Raw genomic sequence first — 19,177 nt, 5'->3', positions numbered from 1 at the left:
GAAAAGTCCTTGGAATATCTCCAGAATCCCCACCATCCCTGAAGACTCCTGGGCCCTGGGAAAATAAGCAATGCCCGGTGACAGCCTGGCTATGAGCCCTGGGGACTCTGAAGTGTCCTTGGCTGTCCTGGCACAGCTCAACTGCTGGGAAACAGGCTTGCAGAAGCAGAGGGCTTGGCTGGCATGCCTGGGCACCAGTGAAGTGTGGGTTCTGAAAGGGCCACATTCCGCCCATTGTCAACCTCTCCACGGTTCTGCTGGAGCAAGCACCACCCAGCCTGGATGCAGACCAGAAACCGAGGTCACTCCCAGTGTCCAGTGGACTGCCACTCCAGGATCCGCCTGACCTACCAGCCCTGTCCAGAGCCCTACCTACACGTAAATTAAGTCCCTTTGATGTCACACACCCCCAAAGCCCTTCCCTCACATTTCCCTAAGGCTAGCCACTGGGATATAGAGACAAGGGGTCCTATAGGAGGCCTTAAGGAAAATGACCACCCCACCCCAAGGGACCTGTGCAAAACAGAGGCTGCCCATGCCAAGCCAATGAAGACCCTTGGCTAGGGAAAGGAAGATGGTCCATTAGGGCCGGCCCGCAGCTCTCACTCTGGAAGGTGGAAGGGGCTCTCGGACTTGCTAAGAAAACTCAGCCCAAGTCTCCACACTCACAGCTGCCCCATCAAACCACATGCCTGGCATGCTCCTATTCAATAACCTCCCACGGTTCCTCCCACTCACTAGGCCAAGCCCCTTACCTGCCTGCCTGCATGGGTCACTGTGAGCAGAGGCCTTGGTTTACTAGGTGTGCTATATGCCAGGGCCTTGCTAAGTGCTTTATTTTTTTTGTTGTTTATTTTTTTGAGACAGAATTTCACTCTTGTTGCCCAGGCTGGAGTGCAATGGCACAATCTCGGCTCACCACAAGCAACCTCCACCTCCCAGGTACAAATGATTCTCCTGCCCCAGCCTCCTGAGTAGCTGGGATTATAGGTGTGTGCCACCATGCCTGGCTAATTTTGTATTTTTAGTAGAGACGGGGTTTCTCCATATTGGTCAGGCTGGTCTCGAACTCTCGACCTCAGGTGATCCACCAGCCTCAGCCTCCCAAAGTGCTGGGATTACAGGCATGAGTCACCGCACCTGGCACTAAGTGCTTTATGGACATTTCCTCATTCAACCTCACAGTAACCCTGTGAGGCAGGTACTATCACTGGCCCATTTCTACAGATGAGAAAATTGAGGCTCAGAGAGGTTATGTTACTCGTCCACAATCTCACAGCCAAGCAGCAGGCAAGGATTCATGCCCATGCCTGCCTGACCCCAAGCCCAGATTCTTAACCACTGTGCCATGTGGCCTCCTCAAATGCTCCCTGCCACCCTCAGAACCCTGGGGCCACCTCAACCCTTCTCCATACAGGAGGGGAAACCAAGGCAAAGAGCTCTGTTGATAGCAGAGCCAGGATAAGGCCTGAACCTCCACCCCACCCTTCCGCCCCCAACCTTGCCTACCCCAGAAGGAACTCCCTGTCAGGAGGCATGCCAGGCAGAAAGGCTAGGACCATCACAGTGACAATGAGGCTTCAGAATCTGCCTTTTTCCTCGTCCAAAAGGAAGAGAAAAGCAGAGGGAGGTTTGCAGAGAGAGAAAAGGACATGAAGGGACCAGGCAACATTTGTTCTTACAGAACAGACTCCTAGCATTGGGGCCCCTCACACAACCCCTGTTGCTGTTCCTGACAGCAACAGGAACATGCAGGACCCAGCACCCATGTGCACCATGCCCCTCCCCCACCAGCATAGGCCCCACCCCAGCACAGCTGACCCCAAATCTTAATTGCTCTTCCCAAACCTGCTTGTCCCACAGCCTTCTCTGTCTTGGTAAATAGCAATACTGTCCAACTGTCCTTCCAGTTCCTCAAGCCAGAAACCTTGCGGTCAACACTCTATTCTCACACCCCACATCTAATCCATCAGCAAATCCCATCAGCTCATCCTGCAAAATAAATCCAGAACCAACCCCTGGTTGCTCCCCCGCCGTCCCCACCCACCACTGACTCGCCCAACCTCTCTCGTGGCAAGACTGCAGCAGCCTCCCAGCTAGTCATCCTGCGTCCACCCTCACCCCCAGCAGTCTCTCTAAAACGTGTACCCAAACCAGTCAGTCCTCACATCGGGCCCGCCAGCAGCTTCCCCTCCACTCAGACTCAAACAACAAAGTCCTCCCCATGGCCAAGAGGCCCTACCTGTCTCCACATGCCCTCTGGCCCCTCTCCTCCACCATCCTCTCATTCTTTCAGCCCTGCCTCTGGCCACCCATGCCCTCCAGTTCCAGCGCCTTTGCCCTGCAGCTCCCTCTGCCTGGAAAATTCTTCCCTCAATTTCCGGTGGGCCGCCCTCCCGGAGTCTACTGCCCCTCACCAGGGACCATCCTGACCACCTGACATGGCTGGGTCACTCCCCCAAATCACACTCTTGACCCACAAGCCAGTTTTATTTTTCTTCCAGGCACATCTCACCACCTGACAGTGAGCTTTTTGGGCTGTTCATTGCATCCCACCACTCAAATGTCAGCCCCACGTCCAAAACAGGGTCTCCATGTGTTTTGTTCACTGCTGCATCCCAGTTCTAGAAAAGAGCCTGGACCAAAGTAGATGTTTAATACAAATATACTGAATGAGGGACTATTGTCTCCCTCATCTGAACACATAACTTTAGGCTTACACAGCCCCTACAGACCAGGGGCTAGAGGCTGATACAAGACTCAACCTGGGCCAGCTAAAACCCTGAGGGTTTTCGCCTGGCCAGTTCCCAGCCAAATTCCCAGTCCTGTTCTAGTCCAAATGACTGCTTGGACCAATGGATGACAAGACTTTACGTTTGTCCCTGTCCGGTGCCTTTTCCTCTCCTTTTGGCCATGAGGGAGAACTTCTGAGTCCTGACAGTTGGGCTGCCAGAGGGAATGTGGACTGGACCGCCGCCACCCACCTTCACGGCCTTTCCAGCATCCATCCAAGGCTGCCTACCCCATGCTCCCAGCAAGAGGAGGCAGAGGAGGGAGGCTGGTGCTACGCTTGCCCTTTTCCCGTGGTCAGCAGGAGGACTGTCAGAAGGAAGCTTTGTTCTCAGAATGAAGAGCACGAAGCCCAGTGCCAGGCGGAAGCGGGCACAGAGGCAGCTGTCCCATCAGATAGTTTAAGGAAAGACAAAACAACAACAACAAAAAATGGGATGGAGAATGTTTGAGGGGTAATTTGCACACTCAACCGGTTTCATGCCTCCGGGGTGGCTGTGATGATGGTTCATTTTTCCAGGCTCTAACTAGGTCGTCATAGACAATCAGATGATTGTCCAGCTAGGTGATCTGCCACTGGCCCTGCAGAGGGAGGTGGAGATGGAAGAGTGTGGCCTTGCCTGGCATTGGAAGACCTGGGGTCCCAGCCCAGCTTTCCACCCACTCATGTGACATTAGGAGAATGTCTTCCCTCTATGTACCTCAGTTTACCCGGCTGTAAATGGCTTGTTCATGCCTGCACTTGATGTTTCAGCCTGCCTGCCACAGGACCACATAGCAGGAGAGCCCCTCAGCCTGTGGCCAGGTCACTGGGCCACCCAGGCCAGGCTTTCCCCGTGGGGCCTGATACCAGGGGCACAGCACTTGCCCACTTTGAGCCAGGCTTTCAGTCTGCCTCCTCTCCTGACCTGTTCCCTAATGTGAATGTGAAACTCCTCTGGGCCTGGCTAGGGTGGGGCCAGGACTGGCAGCCCTCACCCCACCCAGACACTGGCACCTGCCCCAATCCACTCTGTGTTATCCTCTCCAAGAATAGCTCACATTGCACTCAGCCACGACAACTGGGGAAGCCCAGAACATTGGCACAGGGGGCAAAAGAGTAGCCCAGAGAGAGAAAGGGGCATGGTTAATGTTGCCCAGCACAACAGCCACCCAAGGCTCCTCCCTACCAGCCCTGGGCTCCATGCACTAAGACAGTCCTTAAAGAGTGGTCTATAGACCCCCTGGTCTGAATGTTCTCAGGATGGGGAGGCTACACCCTAGAATGAAAGAATCAGAGCAGGAGGCAGCGGGTGGGGGCAGCAATCTGCATGCATTTTTGCAAGCTTCCCAGGTTTTTCCTGTAGCCAGAACAATTGCAACCTCTCAGCTAAGACCTCTTCCAGGAGAAGACATCTTAGCAGGCCCCAGGGAATACTTAAGATTTCAATTGAAAGAGTTAAATAAACCTTGACTGGACAGACAGTTGGACAAGGGAGCTGTCGGATAAAACAACATACTCTAGGAGGAGAAAGCACAGAGAGGCCCAATGGAGAAGAAGCCCAGGCCAGTAAACATCTGAACTGGTCCACACCCCTCTTCACCCTGCTGGCCTCAGCACACAGAGGTCTGGACCTGATATCCTCTGAAGGCTGCTGAGCACAGTCCTCCCCTCCCTAAACTCCTCCAAGCCCACCATGAGAGTAAGACCTGGTGACAGCTGCAGGTGGATGCTCCTCTCCTTGGTTACACTGCAGGGTGGGGCCCGCCCTTTCAGGGACTGTTATCTGCAGCTTAAGAAGCCGCCTGGGTCAGTGGCTACGCAGGCAGAGCTTATCTTGGGGGAGGATTCGAGGGTCACAGAGCAGGCTGACCCAGAGGCCTCTAGCAAATGGAACCTTCACAGCTGGAGGGATAGACCATGGCCACACCTGCTTTCACACAGGAAGCACTTGTTATGCTCCTACTGGGGAAACCGTCCTGAGCCTAAGCGTGATGCTCCAATGCTTCCATGCTTCAAGGGACGCAAAGGTGATTCAGCCCACAGCCCCTACACCCGCTGCCTTAGAAGAGCCCACAAAGGAACAATGTAGGAGAGAAAGTGGTTCATGGCTTAAGGACAGGGTTGCAAACTCAGATGCCTCCAGTGACCAGAAAGATCATGTAAGCATATGAAATGGCTGGCTGGGGATGGGGTGAAGTGTACATGCCTCACCTCCAGCAATGACCCCTGGAGAATGTAGGCTCAAGGTTTTCCTATCTTCCAATTTTTGAAATAAAGCCAGAAGTCTGAGTTTTTATGTAAAACCTCTGGTTGGCAACCAGCTCAATATTTGGCATGGACCAAACAAAATCTGCCCATAGGGCAAATGTGACCTGCCAGTTTGTGACCTCTGTTTTCTTAAAAGGGACAGAGAACACACTGTGGAGCTCAGTAGAGGCCAACTTCCCTGCAGCTGAGGTACCTTGGAAGGCTTCCTGGAAGAGAAGGCATTGGTGCTGGGCTGCAAGGATTGAGAAGGCTCTTCTGGGGAAGGAATCCTGGATAGGGAGTGAGGTGTACCTCTAGAACTTCAGAGGCCATAGGCAGGAACATCCTGTCCCTACAACCTGGCAGGCTGGACCAAGAGCCCAAGTCATCTAGACTCCTGTGTTTCCTCCCCAAAAAGGAGGCATGAAGCAGGCATAGAGGTATCAGTTTAGTGCTGTCCCCAGGTAGCGGGAGGAGGGGCCGCCAGCCCAGCAAACCTCTGGACTAAACTAAATCAACTGGTGGCAGAATAGCAAGGGTCCAATTTCATCCCTGGAGCTTGAGGAACAGGTCAGCTAACGACAGCTCCGTGGGGGGAAGGGAGAGAAAGAGACAATGAAGGGACAAAAGGAGGTTGAGAATCGTGCCCTGCCTGGCCAGACCCGGCTGGTTACATAACCCTGCCTCAGGACAAAGCCAGGGAGGGCCTGGGTTAGGGAGTCCCAGAATGCAGAAAGGGTTTCCCCTACCTCCCCTGCCCACCCCTGCTCTCTAAGCTGGGCCTGCAGCTCCTAGAAAGCCCAACACAGAGTGCGGAGCCAGGGGTGGAGACTAAGACCCCAGGATCAGGCACTTACAAGATCACTCAGCAAATTCATAGCAGAGCTAGAACTACCAACAGCAAACTTTTACCAAATGATTACTTTGTACCAAGCACGAGATAAGTCCTTTACAAACATTAACTTACCTAAAAGTCTAACTATAACACCATGAGATAAATACTGTTATTGCCATTTTACTGAGAAAGCACAGACAAAGTAACTTACCCAATGTCACACAGCTCCTAAGTGGAGGAGCCAGCTCAGAAGCCAACAGCCCGTCTCCAAGACCACACCCTGACCCAGGATGCTACACTGCCACCAGGCTACTTTCTACTTGCACCACGCTGCCACCATTTCTCAAGCCCGCAGTGCACACGGCCCCCTGTCAGCACTCCACAGGGACACCCAGCCTTCTGATGATCTGATGAAACCAACAAACTCTTTCTTCAGAAAAAGAAAACACAGAAATGCCTACAACTCACTGCACCTTCGGGGGCTCATGGACCCCTGCACTGGTGGGAATGGACAGGTCACGATCACAGGATACTCAAGAGACAGGAGGTAGCAGAGGGAGCCGACTCCCTCAGGTCCCCTGGGCCTCCTCATATCAGCTTTCATCCACAGGCGTGGGCATGGATCGGTGCTCAGGGCCTCGTCATCCCTTTGGGGCCGGGAGAACAGAATGAATCACGGCACACAATGGCCTGCGCCTCTGTATCCACTGGGTGTGACTCACAGCTCCCAGCTGCTGGGCAGACGGTGCACAGCTGGGCCTGGCATCTGGATGAGGGTGGCATTACCAGGTGTACCATCTCAGCCTTCTCCCCACCAGTGGGCTCATCTTGCCCAAGACCAGACCTGGCCTTACCCTATCCCCAGCAGCAATGAGCATTTTGAAGGGAACCCCTCATCAGTGACCGCCCAGCCCCCATGCCAGCCAGGTCCCAGGAGGTGGTAAGTCAAGATGGACAGCCTCTTGCAACACATGGGAAGATCCAAGACCTCGGCTGCCTCACTGTGTGACCTCAAGCAGGCCCCCCACCTCTCAGCCTCCATTTCACCAACTATAAAGTGAGGAGACTACTTGATCGAGTCCTTCCCAGCTCCAAAGCCCTGAATCTATAAAAACAGCACCTAATGGCCGGGCGTGGTGGCTCATGCCTGCAATCCCAGCACTTTGGGAGGCCAAAGCAGGCAGATCACCTGAGGTCAGGAGTTCGAGACCAGCCTGGTCAATATGGTGAAACCCCGTCTCTACTAAAAATACAAAAAAAATTTAGCTGGGTGTGGTGGCGCACACCAGTAATCCCAGCTATTCGGGAGGCCGAGGCAGGAGAATCGCTTGAACCCGGGAGATGGAGGCTGCAGTGAGCCAAGATCGCGCCACTGCACTCCAGCCTGGGCGACAGAGCAGACTCTGTCTCAAAAAAATATAAAAATTTAAAAAAACAAAAAAACAGCATCTGACAAGCTTCACAGAGTGCTGGGATCCTGCCTTCAGAAAGTTACACAAACATCCTTCAGAGAAACAAAAGTCAAACTTAAAGCCTGTATTTTTTTTTCTAAGGATATCAAGAAGCCCTTTTTAACTTCCCTCATCCCACCTCCATTGTTCCAAATATCCTCTCAGGGCCCAGAAAATACATTTGGTTTCCGTCTGGGGTTTGGGCTTCTTGGTGCTCTTCCTCTTGGAAGTTGCCCCACCCCTTCTTGGCAGCGTCTTCACAAGGCACCTTCATCTCTACCCCCAGCACTGCTCTGGGCCACCCTGAGGGTGACAGCTACTCCGCCTGCCAAAGAAGGGGTGGGGTAGGGACAGGTTTTGGGAAACAAACCCCTTCCTGGTTGGAACTGAAACAATTCTGGATTCTGGCCTCAACAGTAATTCTGACCCCCTGTGTGGCCGTGGGTGAGTCCCTGCTCCACTAGGCCTCAATCCCCTAAATGTGAAGTGAAGGGGTTCCTGTGTCAGACAAAGACTGCCCACCCTTGGGCTCCTGGGCAGCAGCTTGGGGACACTGAGGCACGAAAAGACAGCAGAGTGGACAGTGGGCTCTGATCTTGAATCTCACATCCCCTCTTATTAGAACCAAAGGAGATCTACTCTTTTTGCTGTTTGAGACAGGGTCTCACTATGTTGTCCAGGCTGGTCTTGAACTCCTGGGCTTAAGCAACCCTCCTACCTCAGCCTCCCGAGTAGCTGGGATTTCTGGCACGTGCCACCATGCCCAGTTAGAGATCCACTTTCATCTCTCTGATTTGTTCTTTTGCCCTAGCAGTGGAACCTTGAACTCACCACTGAATCTCTGAGCCTCAGACAGCCCATCCACAAAACAGGAGAACAACAATGTCTGCAGTGGAAGCCCCAGCTTGGAGGCTGGAGCCCTAACCACCCCAACACAATCCCATCCACCTTCCTCCAAAGCATAATTCACTCATTTGACAAAATATATATTTGGGGACATCTTTAGAAAATCACCGTAAGTTGTGCCTATGATACAAACACTCCATGACAATCCCCTACTGCTCTCCTTCCAATGAGATCATGCCTTTAAGCACTCTATATATCTCCACAGAATTCTTAGATCTATCCTTTTATAGCTGTGTGGCCTCAGTATTTTCATCTATTAAGTGGGGACAGTAATAGTGATGATAGTGCCTACCTATAGGATTGTCCTGGGGATTGCTTCTGATGAGGTGACATGGAAGTGCCCAGCAAGCATTTATAAGCTGTCAATAAACGTGAGCAGCAATTATGATCATCATCATTAAAATTATTAAGGCCGGGCACGGTGGCTCATGCCTGTAATCCCAGCACTTTGGGAGGCCGAGGCGGGCAGATCACTCGAGGTCAGGAGTTCGAGAACAGCCTGACCAAAGTGATGAAACCCCGTCTCTACTAAAAATACAAAAATTAGCCGGGCGTGGTAGCAGGTGCCTGTAATCCCAGCTACTCAAGAGGCTGAGACAGAAGAATTGCTTGAACCCGGGAGGCAGAGGTTGCAGTGAGCCCAGATCGTGCCATTGCACTCTAGCCTGGGCAACAAAAGTGAAATTCCATCACACAAAAAAATAAAAAATAAAAAAATAAAATTATTAGGCCGGGTGCAGTGGCTCACGCCTGTAATCCCAACACTTTGGGAGGCCGAGGCAGGTGGATCATGAGGTCAGGAGTTCAAGACCAGCCTGGCCAATATGGCAAAATGCTGTCTCTAGTAAAAATACAAAAATTAGCTGGGCGTGGTGGCGTGTGCCTGTAGTCCCGGCTACTCGGGAGGCTGAGACAGAAGAATCACTTGAACCCAGTAGGCAGAGGTTGCAGTGAGCTGAGATCGCGCCACTGCACTCTAGACTGAGTCACAGAGTAAGACTCCGTCTCAAAAAAAAAAAAAAATTATTGAGGCCGGGCGCGGTAGCTCACGCCTGTAATCCCAGCACTTTGGGAGGCCAAGGTAGGTGGATCACTTGAGGTCGGGAGTTCGAGACCAGCCTGGCCAACATGGTGAAACCCCGTCTCTACTAAAAATACAAAAATTAGCCAGGTGTGGTGGCACACATCTGTAATCTCAGCTACTCGGGAGGCTGAGGCAGGAGAATCGCTTGAACCTGAGAGGCGGAGGTTGTAGTGAGCCAAGATCACTGCATTCCAGCCTGGGCAACAGAGTGAGACTCTGAAAAAAAAAGGAAAGAAGAAAGAAAGAAAAGAAAGAAAAGAAAAGAAAAGAAAAGAAAGAAAGAAAGAAAGAGAAAGGAAAAGAAAAGAAAAGAAAAGAAGAGAAAGAAAGAAAGAAAAAGAAATTATTGAGATGCTGACCGGGTGCGGTGGCTCATGCCTGTAATCCCAACACTTTGGGAGGCCAAGGTGGGAGGGTCGCTTGAGTTCAGTTGGATTCCAGCCTGCACAACATGGTAAAACCCCATCTCTACAAAAAATACACACAAATAAATAGCTGAGCGTGGTGGTGCACACCTATAGTCCCAGCTACTCAGGAGGCTGAAGTGGGAGGATCCTTTGAACCTGGGAGGCAGAGGTTGCCGTGAGCCAAGATCGCATCACTGCATTCCAGTCTCAGTGACAGAGTGAGACCCCGTCTCAAAAAAAAAGGAAAAAAATTATTGAGATGCTTAAAACCACTGGATTGATAGCAGTTAAGGCCACTCAGCCCCCTCAGACTACATATGGCCATTGTAATCGCATATGTGTGCACCCACACCACACACACGTGTGCATATACACACCTAAGCACACTATACTTTTTTTTTTTTTGAGATGGAGTCTTGCTCTGTTGCCCAGGCTGGAGTGCAGTGGCAGAATCACGGCTCACTGCAACCTCCACCTCCCGGTGTCAAGCGATTCTCCTGTCTCAGCTTCCCAAGTAGTTGGGATTACAGGCACCCATCACCACGCCCAGCTAATTTTTGTATTTCAGTAGAGATGGGGTTTCACCATGTTGGCCAGGCTGGTCTCAAACTCCTGACCTCAGGTGATCCACCCGTTTTGGCCTCCCAAAGTGCTGAGATTACAGGCATGAGCCACCACAACCAGCCCTAAGCACACTATTCTTTAAGGCAGAGCCCATGCTCTCTGCCCAACCCCTGCCCTGGCCCCAGCCCCAGAAGAGAGCTGCCATGTCTCTGGCACCCATGCTTGCCACCCATAAAATCTCCCCTGCTCTTCCAGCTCCCTAATCCTGCCTTCCTCATGTTGCCCCAGCACTGGCTCCTATAATCATGTTGGGGTTCTGTTGTATCCCATCATTGTGTCACGAGATTGTTTCCTGGGGGATAGGGAGCTGTTACAAGATGGGGGCTCCTTGAAAACAGGGTGGTGAGAACCTGGGCTTTACTCTGGGTCCCCCACATCAGCTGGGTGACTGAATATGCTGAAAACAAGAGAGCCCAAGGAAACAGGCATCAGTTTTTTTTTTTAATGATCTATCCTAGTATTTCTTAAAATTCAGCACACAGCCAGGTGCGGTGGCTCATGCCTGCAATCCCAGCACTTTGGGAGGTCGAGGTGGGCAGATCACCTGAGGTCAGGAGTTCGAGACCAGCCTGGCCAACATGGTGGAACCCTGTCTCTATTAAAAATACAAAAATTAGCTGGGCATGGTGGCAGGCATCTGTAATCCCAGCTACTTGGGAGGCTGAGATGGGAGAATCACTTGAACCTGGGAGGCAGAGGTTGCAGTGAGCCGAGATCACACCATTGCACTCCAGCCTGGGCAGCAAGAACAAAACTTTGCCTCAAAAAAAAAAAAAAAAAAAAAATTCAGCATGCATTAGAATCAGTGGGAAGGTTCTTAAAACAGATTGCTGAATCCCACCCTCCAGGGTATCTAATTCAGCAGGTCCAGTATAGAGCTAGATAATCTGCACTTCTAACAAGTTCCCAGGTAACGCTGATGCTACTGATCCAGAACCCAACTTTCAGAACCACTGACTTAGCCTGCAGGTGGATCAGGGGGAGCTTCCATGAATAGATGGTGCTTACACTCACAGAAGCATTAGCAGGAGTTGCCCGGGCATAAGGAGAGGGGGAGGGAATGAATGCAGGCAGAGGATGCAGCATGAGTAAAGGCCCTGCTATGACAACACTCATTTCTCCTCATCTGGCCTCTGCCTGGGCAGGTCATACTTGCAAGGCTGGTGGTATAAACCAGAGGTGGCTGCCGTGCAGCGATGACTATAGCAAAGCTCCACCTAATGCCACCCTGGGACCTGCCCAGACAGGCCGATCCCTTGGACAGCCTAGGATGATAAAAATCCAAGCCCTCCCTCGTAGAGCCAGACCTCAGGTCTGAACGAGGCCAGAATCCCCACCACTTCTTCATCACATGAGCTCCAGGATTCTGCTTCCACCTCCAGAAACAGGGAGCTCGCTCCCTGCAGACACAATCCCTTCCATCTTGGCTTGCTCTAATTTTTTTTTTAAGTCTCCTCATTACACTGAGTTGAAGTCAGCCTCTCCTGGCCCATCTACCCATTGGATTTGCCCTCCAGCACCTCACACAACAAGTCTACCTCCTCTGGCCAGAGCAACCCCTCAGAAAGCAGCGGGCCCTGACTGTAATCCCCTGGGACTAAACTTCTCCAGGCTGGCCACCTACCTCTCTAAGCCTTGCTTGCTACATCTGCTAAAAGGGAATAATAATAGTGCCTATCTCTCATTGCTGTTGTGAGGATTAAATGAGCTCCTTAGTTAATAATATCAACTACAATAATAACGATAATTCACATAGATTGGGCTCACAGTGTGTTATCTTTCTAAATCCTGTCAGATGGGGACAATTATCATCCCCTTTGTACAGAGGAAGAGCTAAACAGCTTGCCCAAGGTCTCACACATAGGAAGCAGCCCAGCAGGGACCTGAACACAGGCCACCTGGCTCCAGAGCCTGGCTCTCAACCTTTGCTCTGTCTGGATCTTCTAGTCACCTGCCCCAAGACCAAGCCCATGTCACCTGTCTCTGCCGCCATCCTCTCCCCCTTCCCAGGCAAAGTGAGACTGGGTGGGAGGCCTCAAAAAGCTCCAGCCCATGCAGTCTGGGGTACGGGTCCCTGGTTACAAGGACAGCCACAGGGCCGCCAGCCCAGCGGGACCTTCTCAGCCAGCCCAATTTATCTGGTGTAATCTTTAGACATCCTTCAACATGGTCACCAGGGAGGAGATTGAGCCCATGGAACTTGAGCACCTTAGGCTTGATGACAGGAAGGAAGAAGAAAAACAGAGGCATAACAAAGAAAAGAAATCCTGTCCAGCTTCCTAGATGAAACCAGATGTTCCCACATGCCATGCAAATTGCTCTATCTCTCCAGGCCTCAGTTTCCTCATCTGCACATGCCATCTCAGGCCATTAGGCAGAAAGTTCAGAAACTCAAATTCCAGGGATTCTTTCTCTCATCTCTAAAAGGACAGATCCCCTCTAGCTACAAACAATAATTATAACAACTGTTATCTTTGAACAGCTTCTACTTACTGCACACTTACTATGTCAAAGCACTGATTTCCTTAACCTCCCTAACAAAACAGAACTATTATTATCCCCATTGTGAAGTTGAGGAAACTGAAGTCCAAGGAAATTTAGGTAATTTACCCTAGATCATGCAGCTAATAGTAGCAGAATGGTGATTTGAACCCAGGACTTTTGATTCCACTCTACAACACTGCCCACCCCCATTGGAAAGCGGTCATGTGCAGCCCCTGCCTCCAGAGTACAGAGCCTAGAGGAGATAAGACTTGTCTTTAGGAAGCTAGAGTTCAAAGCTAAGAGCTGAAGGGCCCATGAGAGGTCCAGGTAACAGGTTCTACACATGTAAAGGAGGGAGCAGGCAATGCCCGCTCTGGAGAATTAGGGATGGCTACATGGAAGAGGTGACCCTGGAGCTGTGTACTGGTAGGGAGGATTTTAGGGTGAGCAAGGGGAAGTGACTGGAGTGCAGCATTTTCACCATGAGCAGATTTGTAGAGGTAGGAGGGGCCAGGAGCACAGCCAGAGAGAGGGAAAGAGGCCAGTTCTGCTTGAGGGTTGAGGGGGAGTGGGAGAGGGGGCCCTGCAGTCACACAGCAGGCACTTCCCATACATTGCCCTCAAATAAACAAATGCTCATTCGTCATGCACATTTTAAAATTAGATTAATCCAATCTGTATTCAAGAAATAAGGTGAGTAGAAATAAAAGGGCCAGGAGGCAACTTAGCACAAACTCTCCTCCATCTAGATAAGGATTTTGATGGCAAATTGGCTTTAGCCCTGAGGCCGCAGGGTCCAGGACCGCTGCCCCCAAACATCCACCTCTTCCACTGAGCTCCACACCTCCAAGACAGAAGCTGTGAGGCAGAGCTTTGTAAGAGCCCCACAGACAGAGAAAGCAACTTTGCTGGTGACCCCCAAACCAAGAGAGCCTCCTTTAACCTCCACTGCAGGGAAGGAGGGGAACAACCCCCGCCCGCGTCTTCACTTTCAAATCCACAAACTCACCAGCCCTTTTGCCCTAAGCCCTACTGATTCAGCCTGATTCATGATTTAGCCTTATTTCTTCACAGGTGAGGAAAAAGAGACTGACCCCATTTCACAGATGAGGAATGGAAGCAGAGGGTTCAAATCCTCTGTGAAAGCACAGTCCTTAGCCCAGCTCTGGCCACTGCTCCAGACATCCCCAAGGAGCCCCTTGACAGTCAGCTGGGCTGAGTGTATTCCAAACGGCAAGGACTCTCCCAGTGGAGCTCTGCAGGCCAGGCCATATGGAACTCCCCAGGACGTGCAGGAAGGGCAGCTCCAAAGCTATGAGAAAACAGAGGGTGGAGGTGGGCCAGGCACCATCCAAATGCTGAGATTCTTGGGTGAAAAGGGAACTGAGAGTGGCCACCCAGGCCTGCCCCTGCTGATGCATCCTCCTGCCGCCTCTGCAGCTCTCCAGGCTCTTTGCATACCTTCAGCCATGCTGTTCTCGCCTTCTTTCTGGGCAGCTTACTTCCGGACTAGCTTCCTTGGAGCTGTCACCCTTGTTGCTTTCTCCATCTTCAGGAACCCTGAAGGACAACACTATGCCCCCTACCTGTAGAGGGCCTTTCAGGGATTTGAAAGCAGAAATATTGCCCCTTAAGGGTTATTCCCCAAACCTTAAGACCACCTGTGACGACCCCAAATGCCAAGACAGCTACAAAGTCCTGCAGCTTCCCCCTCCTTCCCTGTCAGTCCACTGCCTGAGTCAGCCTGTGGTCAGCTTTCTGCAGGACCATGATGAGCGCAATCTCTGGCCTGGTCTTAACTCTGCCAGTCTTGCTCCCATCTTTGGTCAAAAGACCCCTGAGAAGCAACACAGTAAGGCAAAAATAGTTCAGGCCTGGGTTCAAATTCCAGCTCTATAAGTGACTCCACCCCTCTGAGCCTCTATTTCCTCATCTGAAAATGGGGCAGGGATAGGGGACCAGCAGCAGCAGCTACTTTGCAGAGTATTGTGATATTTCAATGGGGTGTCTGTAAAGAGCCTGGCATGGTGCCTGACACAAGGCACAGGAACAGGCATCGAGTCAATGAGCTACTTACAACCCTCTGTCCTCTCTATAGGCTACAGAATAAAATCCAAACTCCTGAGCAGGGCACTGCAGGCTCCCCATGACCTAATCTTGTCTCCTATTGTCCCATTTCCCGCAGTCTGCACCCTCGAAAACACTTCCTCCTCCAGGAGGCCTTGCTGACATTAATAAGCAGAAAGCGTTTCCTTCCACTGACCTTCCAAAACCCATCTATAACTGATCAGATCCTGCCCCATAGCCATCATTTGAATCCTTGTCTTCTGTCCCCCATCAGAACAGCCTCTCCTGAATCCAGCAGGACTGCACCCCATTTCATGTCCCCTGTCACCCTCAGCCACAGACATTTTCCATACACATTTCACAAATTACCCTAATGTTCCATTTCAAGTAAAGAATGTCCAAGTCCTCCAAACAGTCCAGATATTTCAAGCCATACTCAAATCCAAATTCCAGGCCAGTAGAAGTCGGACCAGCCTCCAGAGACTTGCAGGCCTGGCTTTGGTCCCAAAGCATGGAAGGGCGGCCAAAGCACAGCCAAGCAGGTCCAAAGCCTAGGGCAGAGAGAGCTCTGGGCTGCCTAGACCAGAGCCCATTTGTGAGTTCGTCAGATGCCAACCCCCAGCCTATGATCTTAAATTCTTGACCACATCCTCAACTTGTGATTACAAAACTGTTCCTCGCATATCTCCTTGCGACAGGAGGCTCACTATCCATGTTCTCTTGCTTGCTGGGGCCCTCCCTTTACTTGTTGATTCCCCCAGAGGCCTTTCCTCTTGCTCTGACCACAATGACAAGGACAGTCTGACCATATGACGAGTCAGCCTTCCAACTCCTCCATTCAATGCCCTGCTTTTCTGAGTCCCCTCAATGTCCAGCAAAGCAACGGAATTTCCACATTTATTCCTACAAGCTGAACTATCAGCCCAGGAGGGCCCCCTATTTCCAGGGCCCTCAAAAAGCCTACAAACCCTGCAAAACCCAGACACAGTGCTGGAACACCCCTCGGAGCAGGCTGAAATGCACAAACTTTCCTTCCCCAAGAACTTCTCTCATTATCTACCCCCACCCACCACACTCTCTCTCAGCCCTAGATTTAAGATGTTGTTAATTAAATTGCAATTTGTTTTCCATTTTTAAAGTAATTACTCAAGGACCTCAATCAGAGCCTGATCAGTACTCATAAGATGTCACCCCCACCAAATGATTGGGCCAACCCAGGGTGTGAAAGCCAGCAGAAATCTAAGCCACTTCACCTATTCACTTGTGGGATATTTACTGAGGGCCTACAGGGTGCCCAATACTGAGCTAGCTAGGCTCAGGGACCTGTACACACATGCATTCTCCATTAGGGTTCTGCAATCCTGACACTATTACTATCCTCAAGGACTCTGGGCATCCAGACCCATCTATTAGTTAGCAATGAGAACCCCTGCCATGGTCAAGTTACACAAGAACACCCTTGCCCTACCTCTGCCCCCTGCTGATCTGAAAGTAACCTGGTCTGAAAGAAAAGTAAAGATGTGGCTGTCCCTGGGTGCTAGGGAGAGAGGCCTGTTGACAAAGCCACCAGCTGTCTCCAGTCAGAGCCAGGGAGACGGGCTTCTCCCTGCACCATCCGCACTGCCATAGACACAGCAGCCAGCAACAGCACTTGGACCATTACGGAGTTCCAGGCCCAGTCTCCAACTGACCTCCCTCCTGCTCCAGCTGCCCATGCTAACAACAGCCAGGGCACAAGACCTCACTTGGAACAAGTACCAGGCAGAAGAGAGCATTACCTGCGGGTGGGGAAAATGGGGAAGAGGACAGATGTCCCCATAATTTCAATTGAAAATGAAACTGTACAGGGCCAAAGTTGTAAAAAAAAAAAAAAGGAGAAATAAACTGTGAGCTGTCACAGCAAGACACTGTAGAGATCTGTGGTTGAGACACAGGCTGAGAGAGGGAGGTAAAATCCAAGCTCCACCACTTTCTATCTGTGTGACCTTTACAACCCTGCGCCTCAGTTTGCCCTTCCGTAAAATGTGGTTAATAGTAATGCGGGAGAATTAAATGAGAGAATGTATGTAAAGCAATGAATTAGTCCAGCGCCCTAACACACAGTAAACGTGAAATGTACTTGTTGAATATAAGCATGACACCATTTACTGAAATACCACACACTCCTCTCATCCTCATTCTAGCAAATACCATTCTCCCCATTTTACAGGTGAAGAAACTGAGGCTAGGGGAAGGTAAGGAACCCACTCAAGGTCACACCGCTGGAAACTGACAAACAGCCAGGTCGCTCTGAAGAGACCTGGGGGCAAAACTGCCCGCAGGCCATTCGGAAAGCTCTCCTGGGTGGGGAGGGCAACAATGGGCGTTCAGGGGGTGGGGCTCTGTATTCCCTTAGCCTCGCAGGGCACACCGGGCTGCTCGAATCTGCAAAGAGCCAAGTGGCCAGTCCCCAGATTCCCGGCCGGTCCTAGAGCCCACCCGTCCCACCGGCGCCCCCTCCTCACCCCTGTCCCAGGGCGTTAAAGGGCTGCGTGCAAAGGGAGAACTTCTTGCTCCCGAGACCCTGAGGGAGGAGGGGAGTTAGAGAGCAGGCCGCTCAGAGCCCGCAGAAAACCGGTCCGGCTGCCTCAGCCTTCGCGAAGCCAGGACCCGGCCTCTAACCCCCTCCCTCGCTAGACAAAAGTTTCCCCTGTTTGGGAGCAGGGGAGGGGGAGGGGGCATTCCTCGTGAGTGACATTATCCGTGACCTACAGCTGCCGCGCTGCCCTCGCCCGCGCCCCAGCCTGCCCCCGGCCCCGCGCGGCCCCCTACCCTTTGTCCTCCCACCCCCGCGCGCGGGGCCCGGCCGACTCCACCCGCCCGCCCGGCGCCCGCCCGCACCAAACTTGCGCCGGCGGCCGCTGGGGGCCCCGCGCGGCCTGCACGCCGGGCTCGGGCCCCACCGGCTGGGCGACAGGGGACTGGCAGGCCCGGGCCCTTTCGGCCTCTTACCTGCCACGGCTGGGGCGCCACTCGGGGGAAGGGGCGCTCCCGGCGAGGAGCGGGACGCCTGGGTCCCCCGGGCCGTGCGTGCGCCTCCGGGCTCCGACCCGGGCCAGGGTTAACCCCTTCGCGGTCGCCTCCCGCCGCTCCCACCCCCGCTCCACGCCGCCGCCGCCGCCGCCGCCGCCGCCTCCTCCCGCCCGCTCTCCTCCCCCTCCCGCTCCCTCCCGGTGCCCAGCCCCCAGTCCCGGCCCGGCGCTGCGCCGGGGCAGCTCGCAGCCTCCCCCTCGTCCCGCAGCGGGGAGGGGTCTCCCTGGAGACTGAAGGTTGGGGCGCGCTGCCTCGCCCCCTATCCCAGAGGGGCGTACCCGTGCGCCCAGAGCCCCCAAGCCCGTCTCCCCTTACCTCCTCGGCCCAGCGCCTACCTCCCCGAATCGCGGCCGCTGGGAGCGGGGTTCGATCCCGTGATGCCGCGTGGGTGCCGGCCAGAGAAGAGCTCCGGAGGCCGGGGCGGCCGGCGGGCGTGCGGTGAGCGCCCCGGGGCGGGGGCCGGGGCGGGACCGAGCGCTGCTATCGGGGCTGGATTTCTCGACTTCCACCCGGATTCTCCCTCGGCCCTCCCGGCCGATTCGGTGCTGCTCGGCGACCACGTGACGCGGGCTGCCTTTGACCCCTATCTCCGAGCGGGTAGGGGGCGGGGGCCGGCGGGGGTGTCAGATGCAGGACCCACGAGGGCCGGGGCGGCTGCCCGGCGTCCCCGAGGCGGTGACCCCCGGGAAACAAAGCCCGGGGGGAAACCAACAAGTTATTCGGGGTCAGAGACGAAACAGCGCTGGGGGTCGGGAGAGGCGGCAGAGAGAATGTGGGAGACAAAGACCCGCGCCCGCGGCGGCTCCGAGGGCCCTGGGAACGCTCTGGCTGGGCTCGAGAGGGCCTCCAGGCTCTTCCACCGCTGGGCTTGTGACAGCTCTCCAGGACCTCCTGGGACAGCTCCCCAACCACCAGTGCTCTGCCAGAATGACCCCTCCTGGGCAGACCCTCCCTCCCCCAACACACACCTTTGCCCTGACTCTGGAAAACCCCTTTATCGTGATTATGTGGTTCATTTACTGGTTTCATTGTTTACTAGAATGTCATCTTTCCCAACAAGTTGTTCCCAGCAGAATCCTCTCTCCTGGCACAAAACAAGCAGATGAAGAGGTAAATGACCTTGTGCAAATCTCTTCTCCCGCTGAGCCTGCCCCCTACCCCTGTTATTCTAGCTATCCCAAGGACTCTGCAAATTAGGCAGGATGACAGTGGTTGTTCCCGTTAAAC

The 19,177-nt window shown here is 53.1% G+C and overlaps 1 protein-coding gene across 18 annotated transcripts in view; it reads right to left on the bottom strand.

The window, feature by feature from the left end:
- NDST1 (N-deacetylase and N-sulfotransferase 1) overlaps positions 1 to 18,871 on the bottom strand; it is a 72,365-nt gene extending 53,494 nt beyond the window's left edge. For 5 of the 18 annotated variants that reach the window (XM_016954051.4, XM_016954056.4, XM_016954060.4 and 2 more), the window contains exon 1: positions 18,266 to 18,525. The gene's annotated coding sequence lies outside the window, so the exon portion shown is untranslated. Of the gene's footprint in view, positions 1 to 14,272; positions 14,409 to 17,869; positions 18,034 to 18,265 lie in introns of those variants that run through there. The other 13 variants (XM_016954053.4, XM_063811585.1, XM_063811588.1 and 10 more) reach the window with 9 other exon arrangements.
- Positions 18,872 to 19,177: the final 306 nt, after the last annotated feature.

The sequence above is a fragment of the Pan troglodytes genome, chromosome 4 (assembly GCF_028858775.2).
Source record: "Pan troglodytes isolate AG18354 chromosome 4, NHGRI_mPanTro3-v2.0_pri, whole genome shotgun sequence".
NCBI classification, from domain to species: domain Eukaryota; kingdom Metazoa; phylum Chordata; class Mammalia; order Primates; family Hominidae; genus Pan; species Pan troglodytes.
Note: the sequence above shows the minus strand (reverse complement) of the source record. Positions and strands in the feature narration are given on the sequence as shown.